The following is a 19,466-nucleotide window of genomic DNA, read 5'->3' as shown; positions in this document are numbered from 1 at the left end:
GCTTTAATCATGCTTAATTTCCCACTAAAGAGTAACGTTGTGTCTGATTTGAGCTCTCTCTCTTTCTGCTGTGCAGTTCTGCCTGATGAAAGGCAGCGAGTGTAAAAAAGGATTGTGGAGAGGAGGTTTGTTGTGGAGCCAAATTGGAAAGAAAGGGAGCAGCGGAGCATTTCAAATTCTACATTTAAAACATTTTTTTATCAACTGATGTTTTTTTTTTTGTAATGAATTGTCCTTGAGCACCGGCTGCTCATTCTAACCTCTGGAGAGACGATTAAGTCAGCTTCAGTTGAATTTCAACATAACATATTTCTGCTCTTATGTTGACAAGATTGACACCTTTGTTTCACTTTATACCTTTTTACAGGATATAGGATTTTAGCACAGAGTTTTGTGATAAAAAAAATTCTTATCTGAAAGCATTACAAAACACACCAAACATCCAGGACGGAGAGACCCACTACCGTATTCTTATATTTAACCGACAGGTATCAAACTCCTCCTCTAGCTCTCGGAAAGAAAGCAAATAAGCATATTTCCCAGAATGTCGAAATGTTGCTCTATGGGTCAATGCTGAAGGTAGAAAAGGTTGTGACCGTCCTATATCAAAGTGAAGCCCATGCAAAAGTGCCAAAGACTGCAGTTTGTTGAGCAGCCACTAGAGGCTGGCTCCAAAACAGAGTAAATCCCCACCGACCCCCGACCCACATGTTAAAAATATATATGTGTGTGTGTGTGTGTGTGTGTGTGTGTGTTTCCTAGGGAGTCTTTATGGAAGCACAAGGAGAGCTTGACCTTTTAAACTGAAGGTGTATATTTGGACATATTTGAAAGCTTGTTAGCTCGGAGGAGAGCATAACAGCATGTCATGACAGTCCCAAAGTGTCTCATAGCTGCCTTGTGCTCTGGTCTGTTTTGGCCTCTTCCTTGATTGAATCCACCCTGTATGATGTGGCTATTTGATTGTGAAGGGCTTACTCCATAACCTGACATTTAATACTGACATTTTAACTTCACTGCACAATTTGCTCAAACTCTGCTGCATCTGAAATAGGAGAATCTTGATGTTCATCTACAAACAACTCAAACAGTATGTAATATAGTAGAAAAATATAAAAATGGAAACTACTGTACAGAAAAATTCCAACCTTACCCATCCTTTCTGTAAAATTAGAGTATATCGTGAAGAGCCCATTAAGCTCAGTGACAGCAGCATTGTCACTACTTGTAGTTGCTGTATTATAAGCACAAACTGCAAACCTTACACTGACAAAGGAAAACACTAGTCAAACTCTCGTCGTAGTTCGAAACCAAACACTTCAATCTCACTGAGTCATTCGGTTCAGGAAGACAGTGATGCTGGCAGGTCTAATCAGTCCCTAAATGCCTGTCTCATCTCATTTAACACTCAATCCCAGCTAATCAACCTGACGTTAGATGGAAACAATCTGACCCTCAGTCTCTCAACTCTCACAGCTTTTCACACAGAAAAAAACCGTCTGTTTTGCATCTATATATGTAACATAACTCAGCACCTGCCGTGTAGCACTTAAAATTTTTACACCTGTGCGTTAGTTCTGGGCAGTACCCATTTTAATTTCCTGTACAATATGAATTTTGTCATACTGAGCTGAAACAATTGCTCTAACTCTTCAATAGGCAGCCACTAAGAGCGTTATGCGTGGGGTAAGCTGTGTAGAGCGTATTGAGAGGATCCTTACTGACTGTGTATATATCCTCAATTATAACTCTATAACACAACAATTAATATACCATAACTAACTCTCTTTAACAGTAAATACACCATGTTACACAATAATTTGTGTCACATAAACAGTTTGTAACATTAATAATTTACAAATTTACAAACTTAATCTGCTGAGCAGCTTTATTGCTACAGTTTAAGATCAGAAAAGAGAGATGGATGATGAAGAAGAAAGACCACAGATGCACCAGAGCAGGACCCCATGAACGCTAATCAGCATTGCCTCCAGTTTTTCCAAGTGGCCACTCAGGTTACTGCAGCAAAAAATCTCCTCATTCCAGTTAGGCAGTCGTTTTTTGTTGTTGTTTTTTTAAGCTAATACAGTCTCTGACTTTGTTTGATATATAGTGTCCACAAAACACAGGAAACACAGTGTAGGAACACTTGCAACTTACTCCATTACCTCAGCAAAAAAATCTGCTGAAATATGCAATTAGGGTTGTAAAATTTGACAGCATCAACCAGTAGCACCAGTGAAACAGTGAAGCCGAAAAGTCAGGAGCCATGATTCCAACACTGTATTTGAGGTTTTACCAGAGCAAATATGCCAAATTGTCTCAACATTAACCCTATACATGACACTGAAAATTAAAGCAAGCTGGAAGTGGAGCTACACACAGTTGCTACTTTTTTGTTTCCTTTTGCAGTTTGGACAATAAAAATTGTTCACATTGTGCAACTGATTCATGCATTCTGATAAATTTTGTGGGTCAAGCAAACCCCATAGTCAAAGCCTTTAGTATTTGCATAATGACAATAAAATGGTTTTATATTCTATGTCTACTGTCTCCTGACAGTAGAATATGACACTAGAGATCCATAAAGGCCCAGCAACAAATAAATACTGTTTTATACATAGAAACCAAGTCAAAATCTTTGAAAATACTACTGCAAATGATCAAACACACAAAAATCAAATCAGTGCCAGCTAAAGAGCTGGTGGAGACTCAAAGACACTTCAGCAGGGTGGATAGCTGTCGAGCAAGGTTGGACTAAAGTTTTCCAGTTGACGGATGGTCTCACACTTCACTAAAACTGCAAACACCTACATTAAAAGTCTTACATGCCATGTACACTTAATTGCTTTCCATAAATCCATAAAAAATGCTACTGCTAGACATCCTTGAGATCCGTCTCAGTTCACATTAACAGTGTAATCGGCCTCCAGTGACTCAGTGACTTTTCAGATCATGGCAGGTTGGGAAGCATCAACTCCAGAGAGGAAATTAAGTAGTCATGTTTTTAATGTAGTTTAAAAAGCCCCTAAAATTAAATGACCATAATAATCACATTTACACCGTTCTACTTCTGATACTCCAATATATGTGGTGAAGTTTTCTCTACTACCACCAACGGGAGTTGAATTATTCATCATTTCTGCAGCTTGCTCCACTGAACCATGGTTTTATCAAGCCAGTCAAATGGAAACAGTTCATGTAGACAACTGTGATTTTTATCTCACTGAAAAAATTAGATTTCTGTTTTTTCATTACCTACACCATTGTTTTTTGTATGTACAGCGGTAATGAGTAACAGATCATAACTACAGAGAAAAAGAGGGGTTGGGGCTCATGGGATAAGTCTTAATGTATCATAATATAATACGATACAATAGGTGCACCACAGCATATAATGCACAATATATCATAAGGCAAACGCCTGTGGTCATACTACTTAAACAAAACAAAAAAACATATATCCATGAAGAATAAGTACAATCAAAACCAAAAATAATTTACTGACCATATCACTGTGTTTGTTTACAATTTTCACCACTTGCTGGTGTACGGACCTTGATCGCTTACTGTGTATTGTAAAGAGGAGAATATATTGCAAATATAGCATAAACTTATATTAATATTGATCTTTTTGGGTGAGTCTTTTTAGGTGGCTAAACTACCATTTGCTGCTGACCCCATCCACAGCAGTACAGTAGCTATATATCTGGTTGATCAAAGATGCTAGCAAAGCAACACAATACATAAAATAAGCACAGCAGAAACATCAGATAGGTTGAAGCACACTGTTTAGATTCATATCTTTAAATGTTACAGTTGCAGCTGAAAATGACAACAGAAATAAATAAGTTTGTCAATTATATATATCTCCCAACTAAAACGATTGGTTGTTTAAAACGTGTGAATAACAGTTTCAGGGCGCTTTCACACCTGACCTGTTTGATACATTGCAAACATATTCCAGCCCATTAGTTTCAGCTCATTTAGGCCAAAATGAAAGCTGTCAAACAGCTGGACCAGCACAACCTAAAAAGGTTTCTTTCTAATTTGACTATAGTGCAATTTGTTTGTAGTATGAAGTCAAAGCAGAGCAACCACAGGGTTTTGTTGTTGTAGAAGAGAGATTTTAGCATAATTTCTAAAGCTAAACTACTATTAAACGATCATGCTGATCATTAGAACTGTCAAAGTGACATGCAACAAACGTAGAGATGCTACAGTACCATACAATACAATTTTTGCCTACCCGATACTGATTCAGATACAGTATCTAAACTTGCACATCAGCCAATGAGGAAAACCAATCATTGCATCAAAAATAAAAGTATTAGCTGAAAACCACTAACCCTGAAATGAAACCCTTGCATACTGCAAATGACACCTTTTCACTGGTGTAACAAAGAGCCAATACTGCTAACATTTTCTACAAGAGCAGTCACAGCAAAGAGTATTGATTTCCAGGAAAACTTCTGTTTTATCTGGGTGCAAAACTGCGTTTATGTTTATTGATAAAAATAACGCTGTATCAGATCAGTGCTTAGACTAGCATACTCGGCAAAAATAAAAAAAAATTTAAAAAATTCTGCAGAATCTGAGGTATATCCAAATCTAGTATCTGTATTAGTACACTTCTGAACAAAGGCCTAACTGGTGATGTTGCAGCCATTGTATACAGTGTGCAATCGTAAGCACAAGGCCACCATACAGCCCAGCAAACAACCATGATGTTCCCTGACCAATGTCAGTGTGTTGCAAAAGGTACAACATACGTATGCTTTGCTTCCTTTATGTATTTTGACAGTTCTTCATTATCAATCTTTAAAATCTCAATAAACCAGAAAAAGAGGAACTGTGTATTTTCTGAGTAGAACAATTAAACCAAACTACAAATACACAAGCGATGGTCGTATGGAAGTGATCAAACTAACAGTTAGTCAAACTAACAACTAACAAAACAGTGTTTGTGGTTTTTTTTTGTTTGTTTTTTGTTTTTACACTGATCACAAAATTAACCCAGAGGTCTATTATAGTGCTATGACAACATACAGTGATTGCCATGCAAGAAGGCATGCCAAATCTCATGGTGTTTATTTTGTATGGACAGAAGCAGAAATAATGGCTGCCTTGAAAGGAGAACGTGTCATTTGATTAAAATTAGTGAGAAAGTGTTTTCTTTTTTTAAGCTAAAAGTGACTACAAACCTTCAATCTCTGGGACATGTGGTCTATTTTTGAAAAACTGTGCAGTAAATGCTTTTTATTTTGCCTCCTTCTGTGGGCAATGCTGCACAGGGAATAGGGAAAAAACTGGCAATTTGACAGTTGGACTGTGAGCTTGATGATTTGACTGGGGGCTCTGTGACAGATGATTTGAATCGGAAAATTTAAGGGGGCCGCACTCAGTGTCAAAGAGTTTACACTACATTCGCTTATTTCTCACTCAGCCACGCAGCTCTGAGGAGTCACAGCGCCGAACAATCGGACCTAGTCACAGTAAAGCCTTAACATGATTTCTCTTTTTCCCTCGCCTCGGGACATTGCAGTTTCAAAAGATGTTCCAAAGATCATAACGGAGGAGCATTTTTCTTCCAATTCCAAGAGCCAGTTAATTACAGTCGGATGAAAGGTGATCAGATTGTCTTCCCAGAGGCGAGCTCATCAAACGAGCTGCCTACAGGCCTTGTCAGGATTCATCAGTCTCTCCTCTCCACTCAGCCGGCCCGTGATGACTTTGTCTAGACGTGACTGCTCGCCTCTCAGAGACGGCAAGAGCTCGCTGTGAAATATTGAGCCCAGAAATATCATCTGATTGACCATCTCCTGGTCTCCCGCTGGGTTGTTCTGCCTGACTGTCTGAATGGGACTAAACTGTCACAATGACAGAGTTTGATGATAGAGCTAGGGAAATATTACCTTCAGTTATCACCGCCAGCATGTTGAAGGAGTAGCCCTGTGCCCTTCAGTCCCTCTGTACTTGACCGAAGGAGCATCAGTCGTTGAACTCTTACAAATGCTGGAATTTCAAATGCACTTCAAAACAAGTGATAAGAATATTCTGGGGTTTTGGCCTGTTGGTTGGACATAAGCAATCTTAAAGGTTAACTTATTTTAAACCTGGTGTCTGTTTTTTCACGTTTTTATGTCTGAGCAACTAATGGGGACAACAATCTTTGAAACTGGTCCAGTAATCCACTGATCAGCTCAGATTATTATTCTAAGTGTCTGACAACCTTAACAAAAAGATCTTCAAACTCAACAAATAAAGAGGGATCCTTTTCACAAAGAGAAAGATCCCTTTTGTTTAACCAGAAACATCCCCAAAATCACAATTGCCAAACTCACCAGCCTACATATAAATAAACTGTAAATTTTATTTCAAGCTGATGTTTATTGAAACAGTGGAAATACAAAGAAAGATGGCTTTTGTAGGTACATCTTTTGTGTGGATTAAGTTAATAAATAAGTCTGCTCTTGCTGGCTTTTTTGCTTGATGGCCTTTATTCCACTTGCAGTGGTGTTGCGAGTTTAACAGACCACTGTCTGTCTCTCCACCATCTGTAGTGAATCACCAAGCACCAGAGACAACAGCAAAGCACAAGAGACTCATACTGAGATTAAACGATTGCTAATAACTTTGATAAATAACAAATAAACACTGCGTTTTGCTGTAAAATTATGGCGTGTGGCATTTCATGGCAGGTTGGCTGTGGAGTGGAGGAGAGAGTTTCACCAGTAAAAAAACCTGTGTTACAACTGACATTTAACAAAGGACCAGATAATGGTTGATAGCTCAATACAGCTGATCCTGATCAGTCAAAATAAATTCCTTATTCGGTACCAATACTTATCTATGAGATAGAACCACACAGCCCCTGTTTTCTTTAGCTGTGATGTATGGCCATCCAAACCCATTTGATAACAGTCATTGTGACTGCCTTACAGACCTGGTTAAAAGGTGTTCCCATTGTATATATAATATTATCATAATATTACAGCAGTATTTTCTCTGCTGATTTCCATAGGTTTATGTAAGGATGGCTATCATGAGGTTATTTTAAGTTTTAAGTTGTTTTTCCCATGAAAACCCAAGAACATTTTTTGTTGGAAAATGCGCCAACTCAGCATGCCAGCCCATATCCAAGCCTCCACACACCGTTGTGCCTTTTTATTTGACTACAGACAAATCATTCTTGGATGCTGAAAATGCTCCTGCTGTCACCAAAGTGTTATTCTTCACATTTATCATACAACCCTCATTTACTTAAAATCTCTTTTTCTACAAGATTTCTTCCTGAAATTATAACTAGGGTTCATGGCCAACAAGGTGTATACATCTCATTTTGAATTCCTCGTGTGCTGACTGCACGGCTGTGCACACACTCGCTCTCACAGACAGAGCTGTCCCATGGCTGCCACTCTTGCCAACAGAGCATCTTTGTTGCTATAAATAGTCTGTTTTCATACTTCCCTTGTGGCTTTCTTGAAAGTGATTTGTGGGAAATTAATCTATTTTTTTCCACTGAAAACAATAATAATGGGTTTTCTCACAAAGTGTTTGTTGACAAATCAGTACAGCTTCTATGACTAATCAATTTCAGTGCTTTTGTGCTACTTTTCTTGACGAATGTCATTCCAAACTTTGTCAGGCCATGATGAACTCACTCTTTCGTACACATAGAACTGTGTTAACATAAATAACAGTGTCGTCCTCCCTCTCCCATCTCCCCTCAGAGCTACACATCAGACAGGACAGTGACTCACAGCGGATAGAGCGAAAGGAACGGGAGAGTGAGGAACAGAGGAACAAAAAAGATAAAGTGAGGCGTAAATCATGTGTGAGAAGGTGGTTCAGTTAAGGGAGAAGAACTTTTGCTACCTCTCCTGGGACATAATGCATGTCATTTTCTGCAGGAGTTAGAGAAAAAGTCTATGTTTTCTCGTCTTACTGGCAGTCACAGTTCTTGGCACTTCTACCACTAATCACACCTACCATATGTGAATATGGAAACTTATATTTAATGTCCACCATAGAGTATGTGGATTTTAAAGCCCCATGATGTTGCTTACATTTTCAAACTGAAGATGCTCATGTAGCTTATATTCAATTTTGCCAGTTACTTTACAAACATAGTAAGAATCAATAACCAGCACATATTGCAACACCCCCTTGCAATATGTTACAAAGATTTTAAAGTCCTCTGAGACCTTCTGTCACCAAAAAACTCTTAAGTGCTGTATAGAAAATATGATTTGAAAAACACTGCTTTCACTTTTAAATCATTTTCAAAGGAGATAAATTAAGCCTTTTTCTTTCAACAGATAGTCAACAACTATATAACTACAACTTCAGTATTAGCAATCAAATCCCATTAACTCGCTGTGATGACACACAGATTGTGCAGCAGCAAAGCACTCAGTCATCCCCAGAGACGCGGATTCAAGCCCTCGCCTTGGTCGCCCATTCCAAAAGACACGATTAATTTCTAGTGTTGTTCGTGGGAAGCCAGTGAGGGATTATGTCCTGACAAATTTCTCTATAGGTACAAAAAAGTATATTGTACAGTATTGTATCACTGTAGCTAGCAAGAATCTTACAAGCAGCCTAAAGATCACCTTAAAAGCTTGATTGATTTATGATGATAATAACGTAATTATCATAACAGGCCGAGCATTGTGTCTTTAATGCGTGTTAAATGGTTATTTCTTACAGTAATAATGAAAAGCATCACTTGATGGTGAGGAATTGCTATGGGAATTGCTTTTTATATCTTTTATGACAGAAAGTGTAACTGGGAAAGCTTGCAATAGCACAGTAGAGGACACAAGAATGTCAAACACAGAGACAAGTAAAATGAGATCAGAAACAGAGAGAAGTTGAGAGTAAAAGATCAGGAATATCCTGTTAGAAGCGAATCAAAACTTCAGGAATATCCTTTTAGAAAAAAATCAAAACTTCTCAAACTAAGAAAAAAAACATTCCCCCAGAGAGAAACTTACAGTATGTGAAAAAGAATCACGGCATGAAGACGCAGCAGAGACGAACTGAGGAGATATTAAGCTTTCTTTTCCTAGATGCTGCTAACCAGCAATGCGTACAAAAAAGTCTTCAAACACTATTCTGTACTTTCACATATCAAGCATTTCCTGCAGCTGCTGGCCTGAGTTTCAACCTCATATCTTTTTCCACATTAAGCAAAGTGGTGTTTGATATTAGCTCACCACCATGGCCTTGATCAGTCCTGCCTCAATGTCATACCTCTGTCTGCTTTTTTCTTTAATCATGCAAAAAATACTGTCAAATTCAATATTCACCTACTTCATTATTACTATTGAATAAACAGTGCAGTGACTTTAAGAAGCTTTTGGTTCATTTTAGTTGGAAATTCCTAATATGCTCTACTTTTATTGACTTCTTATTGAGTCTTCATAAGGTTAAATTACATTTTATAATATTGTCTTTTTCATAAATTAAATTCTATATTTAAAATCAACAGTTTGGGTTAAGCTAATGCAGTGAATTATTGCTGCAGGAATGTTGGTTGTTGTTTTGCATCCCAACAAATGCCATTAGTAAACAACTGCAAGTGCTTCAGGTGCATTTGCATATGTATGAATGTAAATTCTTAAGTTAGGAAAATGCATTTCCACGAGTCCTCCGAGGCTTCTGCGTGTGTGTGTGTGTCTTCACTCTGCGTGTTGCATGCTGAATGACACTATGCAAGGTTTTTTTGTCATGGTGCTGTAACATCTCCAGATTTCGATCTATATTTAGATCAAACGAGCTCTTGATCTCCAAGTGTTCAGCTATTTTTCAGTCCAATAACAACATCAGGGCCATCACAGCGCCGTCATCCTGACCCAGCTGGAGATAAAGAAGTCTTTCCCCTTTGAGATTTCTCAGTTTTTCTGCAATATCATGCTTGTATGTATTTTCATCACCCTTACAATAATTTAATTCGCAAGCACTGATGTGTTGTACTTTCTGTAACACGTTGTGTAAAGATACTGTATATAGAAAGGCTCTTAACCTTTTTCTTAACCTCTTGTGACTTTATGCTTCTAAAAGACACAAAAGTCTTCTTGTTAGTGCAGTTTTCCCAAATGGGCATTTCACATACAGCTAAATAAATCTTCTGCAGATAACCACCACCACACCATTGCCTACAACTTCACAAACCGCTGAATCATCACAAAAATAGGATAATGAAATCGACAATTGCTACCCACCATCACAGTTTGGACTAAAACTACACAAACACTAGCACAGTGATAACTCTGAAAAGATGAAGAGTAATCATATAAAGCCATCCATCAACTTAATGTTTGTTTTCGCTTTTGCTTTGTTGTGCTGCCCTGTGAGATGTTGACAATTTAGACTGATCAGTCTTTACTGTTACAGTTTAACTGGATATCAAACTTCAGAGTTCTGTGAGTGCGGATGCACCAATACAGATACCAATATCAGATATCGGTCTAATACTACACGCATGTACTAGTAATCACACTCATAAAATGGCTCCGAAACAACGGCCTCTGATACCACTTTACGACGGGGTGATGTTACCCTCTTGTCAGTTGAGTTATGTCGACTAAAGTAGTTGATGCAAGAACTCAAGGAGTCCACCAGTACTAGTGGGAGATAGCAAGAACCAACTTTGCAGCAAACACTGGAGAAGCAATCGAAAAATGTCCAAAGACAACCCACAAAAAACAAAAAGCTCTTAAACAATACTTTGCTTTGATTAACCAGCCACTATCACTTGTTTATAATACAGGACTTTGTCGTCTTCTAAGTATTATGTTCCTGAAGCCAAAGTTTAAGATTCAATGTGTCTGAGACCACAGAGTTTTGGATATCGATGAGTGAGTTTGCACTGAATGCCTAATAGACACTTTTAACACACTCTTTAGCCATTAAATGTACTTTAAACCAAGTTTTGACTGTAGGTTTTGGAGGCAAAGTTATTGTATATTATATATCATTTTAATTTGCTGCAATATTTGTTTATGAGATTAGACAAATAAACAGACACTGAAAACTAGTGATGAACAAAAAAAATAAAATAAAATCATGTTACTCTGCACATATTTACATTTTAAATCAAACTCTATTTTTAGTGTATACCTAAATAAGTAAACTAGCGATCTCAAATCCATCCTTAATGTGGTCAGTGACCATGTTTATAAAAACACAACCCCGGCTCTCAGCCAGCAGGGACATTTGGCTGCAATTCCAAGTATTTCTCCATTAGCTCCCATTCCCATTCAAACTAATTATATACACAAGTCTGAGCTGAGAAGCTCACGCTGCATTCTGGCATGCTACAAATACTGGGTGTGTTTGTATACTAACCACTTTACAACGTACAATTTTTCCTTCAAATTAATCAAGCGTCCTTGTAAATATAGATGTTCAGCCACATTAGCAGGATTGTGTGGCTTCTGGCAAACCGAGCAAAAATATTCATGACAGCGCTCCCACTCTTCCTGCTCCTCACTGACACCATATCAGCCTTATGTATCAGTATTCTTATAGATAAAGGCAAGGCCACTCTGTCTCCAGAGGCATGCCTTATCTCACCTTAGGGCTAAGCATTCCCCAGAGACATCCCACTGACAGATATATTACCCAATCAGAACACCCTACTGCTCTAATAACACTGCCCCCACATCTTGTGGTAATCAAATAGCTGCTATCAATGGACCGTGGAAATGGTTTATGTGTGTGGCAGTCTGAATGTATGTGTGTGTATGTGATCAATAAGCAGTCTCTAGTGTGGGAGTGGAGGAGGAGTTAGATATCAGACATGAGTTCAGAGGTCAGTGTTTCCTGCAGCGTCACTACTACAGTATGTCTGCATGGTGTGTTTTTTAACAACAAAAGGCCTCTGCTGGTGTTATTATTGTAATTTTTTAAGACATTTTGAAACAGCACTTTGTCTATATGATTTTTTTTTGCCATGTGTTACAATAGGTTACATGTCCTACAGCAGCTTTGTGTGCTCCAATAGGCATATATATGAAGCCAGAAGTGCCAGAAGTGATTCTGTCTATCCAGTTTCCCTAAGCACTCACTCACTACGGCATGTTGCATTTCACTTGTATGGTTTGATTTATCACTCACGATATGAGGAGGTAATCACACACTAGAGCTGATTTTCATTTTGACAGATCTCCTGGGATGCTCTGCTCTGTTGCAAGCAACCCTCTCATTGTTCTCCACATGGACATATCTGATGATAAGGCAGGCATGTTCTGCAGGGTTACTCTAAATGTTGCGGAGCTAGATGTGCCATATCCCAAAATCACACAAAAGTAAATGAGTGAGTAAGCTTTATTTATATAGCACTTTTTCAAAACACAATTACAAGGTGCTTCACACACACACACACACACACACACACACACACTAAATATAATACATCAATTAAAAAATAATAACAACATTTTTAAAAAGCGCAAAGAGACAACCAAAACCAAAACATGAGATGTGGATGAAGATCTATAAAAAGGTTTGCCTATGAAGATGAGTTTTTGGTAGATTTGTTCTGATAACAATACTAGTATCGTCAATTCCTCCAATACCACCTAAAGTGCTGGATGGGACATAGACCATATGCACCAGTCTATGTGATCTGTTACTTTCAAGTAGTTTCACACCCGGTTACATCTGCAGTTTTTCCTGAAAACAATTCTTAGTCACGACTCTGAAAAGTAGCCTACAGAGCAAGTTGCAACACGCAGCAAAGAAGAATTAATTTTAGATAGTGTGACATCGGCTGTAAGCAAAATTTGGCAATATTTTCACTAGAAAGTCCCGTCAGTAAAAAGGCAACATGTGCTATGCAAAGCTTCAGTTTCCAGGTGTGGCACTACTGTTGCCATGCCATACAGATATCAATCATTTCACATCAATACAGGGTTAGAGGTATAGGCCTTGTGCTTTTTTGGTTATGTTTTGTTTTGTTTATAACACAGTAGTATTGGGTCAGTACTCTGTATCTGCTGCTATGCAACTTCAGGTTAGAGTCTGTATCAGGAAGGATAAAATGTTATTGGAACATCTATATTTTTTGTTTGTTTTGTTTTTAAAGGGCCAAAAGACTGCAAAGAGGCATTTTTGAAAACAAATTCTGCTACTATAAAATATTCATTGACTTCTCTCTACGACCAAAATGAAAACAATGAATCAAAACTGTCCCAAAGGATAATGAAAGGGGACAGTTTACACTAAAGTTGGAGCGTACAGTAGCCATAGGTCCAAAATGTTTCCATCACACTGTAAAAAAAACAATATTAGACTAATCATGAATTTGAAAGAATTAAAACAAAATCTATTGTCATGTTAAACAAAACTGGAATAAAACTAACAATACTTAACTGACTAAAATGTCACCAGAACTTGCATATTTTTGTCAAAACAACAAGACTAAAACCATTAAAATAAGGTGTCCAAATTGTGACAACATAATCACAATAATGATTAGTTAAAGATGTGCTGATGTCAGAGACCTCACATCAGAGCACTTGACGCAGCTGCTGATGTCACAGGCCAACATCACTACAGTATCTCACTGCCCGACATGATGATGTCATTGTGACCTCAGCCTGGTTTGCCATCTCATTGGTCAAAAGTGACATAACCTTTCAAGGAAGAGCAAACACACACACACACACATGCACCCTACCACAAAACAAGGCCTCCTGTATGAGTATAGAATAGGACCTTTTACACATGCACTCCTGTGTGCATTCAATTGTATGCAAAGCTACAACAAACAGACACACATACTGTGTCAATGCGTACTTATGTAGAGCCCATCTTGTCCGTGGGTGTGTGCCAAGAGGTTTCTTGTATTCGGCGGGCCCCACTGACAGCCGAGGAAAGGCTCACCTGATGCCCAGCCACCTGCCATCTGTCTGCTGAATAATACCATTCGCCTGCGATACCACGGGGACGAGTATGAATACACCTGGCTGTCAAATATAAACACACACAGCAAAACGCACCAATTCACAGGTGCCCGCTGCAAATAGCTGGTAGGAATATGTGAGTCTCTGGGTGGGTGATACTATCTTTCTTGCAGCCGAGGGACATGAGGAGGATTCAATACAGATGGCAGCATGAAGACAGGCAGTTAGGAAGCATCAAAAGCGATATATCCCCCTCACTGCAGACATAATATCCAATAATAAGAGAATAAGCAGCACTTTTTAGACAATAGATTGACTTCTACTACAGTGAGGGTCCAGTAACCATTTGGATATGGGTCTGCTGAGCATTTCAGCTCATCTGCAATGCCTCTCAACTGCAAATTTTCACACGATTTGAACTGCATTGTTTGATGGCATTACAAAGCCTAAGATACAACTTACAGTAAACTCTATTCATGCAATTTGACCTTATGTGCAAAAAGCAGCTGCATGACAGACATTTCTCACACAAAAGCACTATCTTTTTGCACCAGATTTTTCTCATTTTGTGTTGGCATATCCTTAAGGAGCAATAAAAGAATATTGAGATTCGCGTCTTCTATTCGCAAAGGCCAAACCTGCACATGCACGCTGCCGTTTTCTTCGATATGATGATAGGAGAAGCAATCAGAATGGGATGATGACACAGGCTGCACTGAATTAATTACCCCATACAGCTCAACAAGGCATCTTAACAAGCATGGGATTTCAGTCTTTCAGAGATCTGAAAAGCATCAACTGCGCTGTGCCTCTGTGTCTACGGGGGCTGGTTGGTTGGCTGGTTGGTTGGGGAGGAATAGCCACCCTGTGATGTTGGGGGGCGGGGAGATGGGCCGAAATTTTTCCTTGCTGGACTGGAGACACATTTGCTCGGCAGCGAGGGCGAAACATTTGAGCAAATGTTTCTCTAAGTGCCATAAATGAGGGATGCACAGCGCGGAAACGCACATTATCTGGCAAAATGCATTTTTGAAGGGGCGTAAATAAGCCCCGGAGGGCGGTCACTGTTGCTGATAGAGACAGGTGTCTGTCTAAATACCGATATCGATTCTTTCTAACCATTAAAACACTATTACACACACATGTTGTACTGAATTTGCTCTATTCACATAACCGTTTTCATTACGCGCTTTGATTCTTGTTATCTGCTGAGTCTCCCCCTGCGTTGTGACTTGATTTAAGGTCCGAACTTGCCTCAGCAACAGACAATAGCAGCACAGTCCCGTTTCCTCCTGTTTCTCCCCCACAGCATCTGCACGCATCACTCACACTTACCGCGATTTGATGAAGCAATATTCCAGAGAAAAGGCGAATCCATGGAAGAAAAAAAGGAGGAGAAAGGGGCGAAAAGGAAGCCGTGAGCACTCCCACTACTACTATACTACTACTCCATCGGCTCAGCAAAGCTCTCGGTTTGTGATGGGGATCACGCAGCGTGTGAGCGCGTGAGGATGGATGCTGTGCCTTGTCGGGAGGGAGGGGAAGGCGGGGACAAGACGCTTACTCGGGTCCAGTGGAGCGTACTTAATTCTGTGTAGGGACCTTGTGTTACAAGCAAGTCTGCCGTCTAGCCCGCATACTCCCAGCCAGCCCGCCCTATAGACCTGCAGGTCCTATAGGAACACTCCTGTCTTTATCCCGGAGTGGAGAGGCGGCAGCTTTGTGGCTTTTTTCAATGCTGCTTCATATTCATGAAGCTTCACACGTTCATTGAGACGCTGCTTTGCTGTTGAGGTCGGCAGGGGCGGAGTGAAACCAAGAAACAGCCCGGGGTTCACTGTCAAGTGGCCCCACCAAACTTAAACTGATACGACATACAACTTACAACATATTTTTTGTTTTTCTTTTTCTTTTTGGTTTTCTCCTTGCTGGGCTAGGTATCAAATATTCTATACCATAGGGTAGCCAACACATTGCCCTGCATGAGCATCTGATTGCCAGCAGACGCAACATGTTATTTGCCAAAGAATGTAATTTCTCATTCATTACAATGTGTTATTTTTCAACTATGTTTCTCTTAGTTAGAAAAGTATGGAGCATTAAAAGTCTGTAAGTGAAAAGATTTATCTGACAGCTATAAAATGCACACACCTCACCTCCAAATGCACTATAAATCCAAATATATATATATATATATATACAGTCATGGAAAAAATTATTAGACCACCCTTGTTTTTCTTCAATTTCTTGTTAATTTTAATGCCTGGCTCAACTAAAGGTACATTTGTTTGGACAATTATAATGATAACAACAAAAATAGCTCATGAGAGTTTAATTTAAGAACTAAGAACTATTCATTTTCCATGGTTTTCTTGATAATAACCAAAATTACTTAAATTCTTACATCAATAGCTATGGCATTGCACCGCCAAAAACACACTACTTTTAAGCATTCCATGTTTTCTTTTCTGTTTGCTTTAAACACATGATACACACAAGAGTTAATACTTGATTGCATAACCATTGTTTTTGATGACTGCAGCCATGCGTCTTGGCATGCTCTCCACCAGCTTCTGACATTGTTCTGCTGTCACAGCAGCCCATTCCTGTTGGACAAATTCAAACAAATTTTCTTTGTTTTTGGGCTTGTGGTTCTCCATTTTGAGTTTGATGATTTTCCACAGGTTTTCAATTGGATTAAGATCTGGTGATTGAGCAGGCCAAGGCATGGCGAATGTTGTGGTTCTCCATCCAGGCTTTAACTGACCTTGCCGTGTGGCAAGGGGCATTGTCTTGTTGGAAAATCCAGTCATTCGAGGCAGGAAAGAGTTTTCCAGCTGATGGAAGAAGACTGTTTTCAAGGGTAGTCCTGTACATGACCTGGTTCATTCGGCCTTCACACAATTGCATTTGCCCTGTTCCACTCAGACTGAAACAACCCCAGATCATGACTGATCCACCCCCATGTTTTACTGTAGGGGCAAGACAGTCTGGGTTGTAAGCTTCTCCAGGCTTCCTCCTAACCAGTAAGTTGGCTGGAGTGGGCATCAATTCAAAATTGGATTCATCACTGAAGAGAACCTTAGCCCAATCATCAACAGTCCAATCCTTGTGGTCTCGAGCAAAGAGTAACGGGCCTTCCTCTGCCTTTCATTGATGAAGGGTTCTTGCGTGCTCTGTGTGACTTCAAACCAGCTTCAACAAGTCGGTTTCGAACTGTCCTTGCGGAACAAGTCACATTTCTCGACAGTGCCCACTCATTTTTAAGGTCCCTGGAGGTCTGACGACGATTCCTGACACAGGAACGGATGAGTGCACGGTCATCTCGTGGGGTAGAAAGACGTTTCCTGCCACGGCCAGGTAGCAATTTGGTAGTGCCATGTTCAGCTTGTTTTTTTTTGTTGTAATGAACGGCTGTCTTGGAGATCTTCAGTTTTTTCGCTACCTGTCTCTCCAATTTGCCAATTTCCAGCAGTGCCAAGATGGCTGCCTTTGTGGCTTCACATAATTCTTTTGTTTTAGGCATTATGTGAGAGCTGACAACTTCTGAGTTGTGCTACGGCTTGAATGTAAGCAGGAAACCACTCTAGGCCTTTGCATGTGCAGTGCTGCTTGTGACATGAAATGGCCTCTTATATACCCTGGGAATCAATTAAGCTTAAGAATGTCAAATAGGACATAAGTATTATGTGACCAGCTGCATTTTTTGTTGTGTTCATTGTATTATACGTTTAGTGGTACCAGATATTAGAATGAACAAGAAATTGAAGAAAACAGGGGTGGTCTAATAATTTTTTCCATGACTGTATATATATTGTAAATGGCACATAACTAAACAAATAAATATTCTGATAGAAATAAAATTTTACAAACTGGTTTTATGATTGGTAGATATTTAAAGATATCTGTGCAAATAACAGTACAAGACTACTTGTTTAAAACTAACGTGAAAGAGGCTTAAAATGCAGTTCCTCTAATGACCACTAGATGTAGTTTCCAAGACAACTCAGATGGAATTGAAATTATTTAAGAAGAAAGAAAAAAATCTTTTAGCTGAAACTTCTAATTTTACAAAAACATGTTGGTGCTTAAAAGCAAATATCATCTTTGCTTATTTATTAATAAGACTTGTTTAATTTAGATTTTCAAGAACACACACACACACACATACATATAGCTTCCAAATCAATCAACAATACAAAACTAAGATTAATTTTACCGCAGACTGTGGTGTCACACACACACAAGGATTTTAAGGTTATGACCAGGGAACCTAGCCATCTCTGTCTCCTTCCTTCACACCACTGAGTTGTCTTATTGCATAACATATCTTGTCTCAAAGTCTAAATCTACCGTCCCACCTCTGTGACCTGGCTAGTTGTGGCATTAGCTCTATGAATGCTCTGCTGCCAAAAGTGGGACAGACACATTGCAGTGAAACCAGTGTACCCATCTCTGCTACAAGACATTACTGAAGAAACACTGGTGTGCTCAGTGATCTAGATTCAGGGAGCACGCTACATTACACTCTGCGCTTAGGCTCCCCCTCTTCCAATCCTCTGCTTTTTCAGCCCACTTCTTTTACTCCTCCCCTCGTCTCTCATCTGTGGCCTTCAGTCACATTAATCAAACTGAGCAGAAAAACTGATGTTACTGTAAAATCAAGAAATGTGCAGTCAGCACAAGTTATATTTAACAGTGGTGCTAAAGTGGTTTGAAGGCATGTTGGATAAATTTGGGGTGTTATACTGGATCTTAATGGGGTCAGTGGTGGCCCAGAGGAAGACAATCAGGCTCAGGACTGGAGGGTTGAGGGTTATAAATTCCCAGATCATCTTGAAAGTTGGCCGGAGTCTACAAAATCTTGTCTAAATTACTGACACTGTACTCTCGAGCCAGGTATTTTACCTATAAATGGCTCAGGGCTCAGGCTAATTGCTGACACAATCAGACTGTGGATGTATTAGTCACTCCAGAGGTTTGTCTCTGTGTACGAATGTGAAGAAGGATGATGTTAGAACAGATAAAGCATCAACTTCCAATAAAATCTGAGGCAGCATTTTGAACCCAATCTTAAGTGCCTTGTGAGAAGTCAAACATGCATAAATTCATTTTTTATGCCTCAATATCAGTAATTAACATGGCCAGAGACAGTATGTTTTCAGGTTGTCCATCCGTACTTCCCATTCTCTTGAGCGCAGTATCTCAGAAACACCTTTAGGGAATTTCAACAAATTTGGCACAAACGTCCACTAAGACCTAAAAATGACCTGACTAGAATTTGGTGGCTAAAGGCCAAAGTCATTGTAACCTTGCATCTGTCTCATTCTCATGAAGAGAATATCTCAAGAAGGCACTAAGGGAGTTTTCTTAAATTTGGCGCAAACATTCACTTGGACCCAAGAATGAACTGATCAGAATTTGGCAGTCAAAGGTCACTGTGACCTAACAAGATATGTTTTGGGCCACAACAGAATTTGTACAATAATTATGACAGAATTGCACATAAATGCATGAAAGAAGTTGGTGAAGTGATGGCATTTTATATCC

At 39.3% G+C, this 19,466-nt stretch overlaps 1 protein-coding gene across 3 annotated transcripts in view; it reads right to left on the bottom strand.

Annotated features, from left to right (window-relative positions):
- Positions 1–15,445, bottom strand: part of plppr1 (phospholipid phosphatase related 1) — a 56,353-nt gene extending 40,908 nt beyond the window's left edge. For all 3 annotated transcript variants that reach the window (XM_042509927.1, XM_042509928.1, XM_042509925.1), the window contains exon 1: positions 15,252–15,445. The gene's annotated coding sequence lies outside the window, so the exon portion shown is untranslated. The remainder of the gene's footprint in view (positions 1–15,251) is intronic.
- Between the last annotated feature and the right edge of the window lie 4,021 nt (positions 15,446–19,466).

Source organism: Plectropomus leopardus, chromosome 20 (assembly GCF_008729295.1).
Source record: "Plectropomus leopardus isolate mb chromosome 20, YSFRI_Pleo_2.0, whole genome shotgun sequence".
Taxonomy (NCBI): Eukaryota; Metazoa; Chordata; class Actinopteri; order Perciformes; family Serranidae; genus Plectropomus; species Plectropomus leopardus.
The sequence above is the reverse complement of the archived record's forward strand: the minus strand, read 5'-3'. Positions and strand labels throughout refer to the sequence as shown.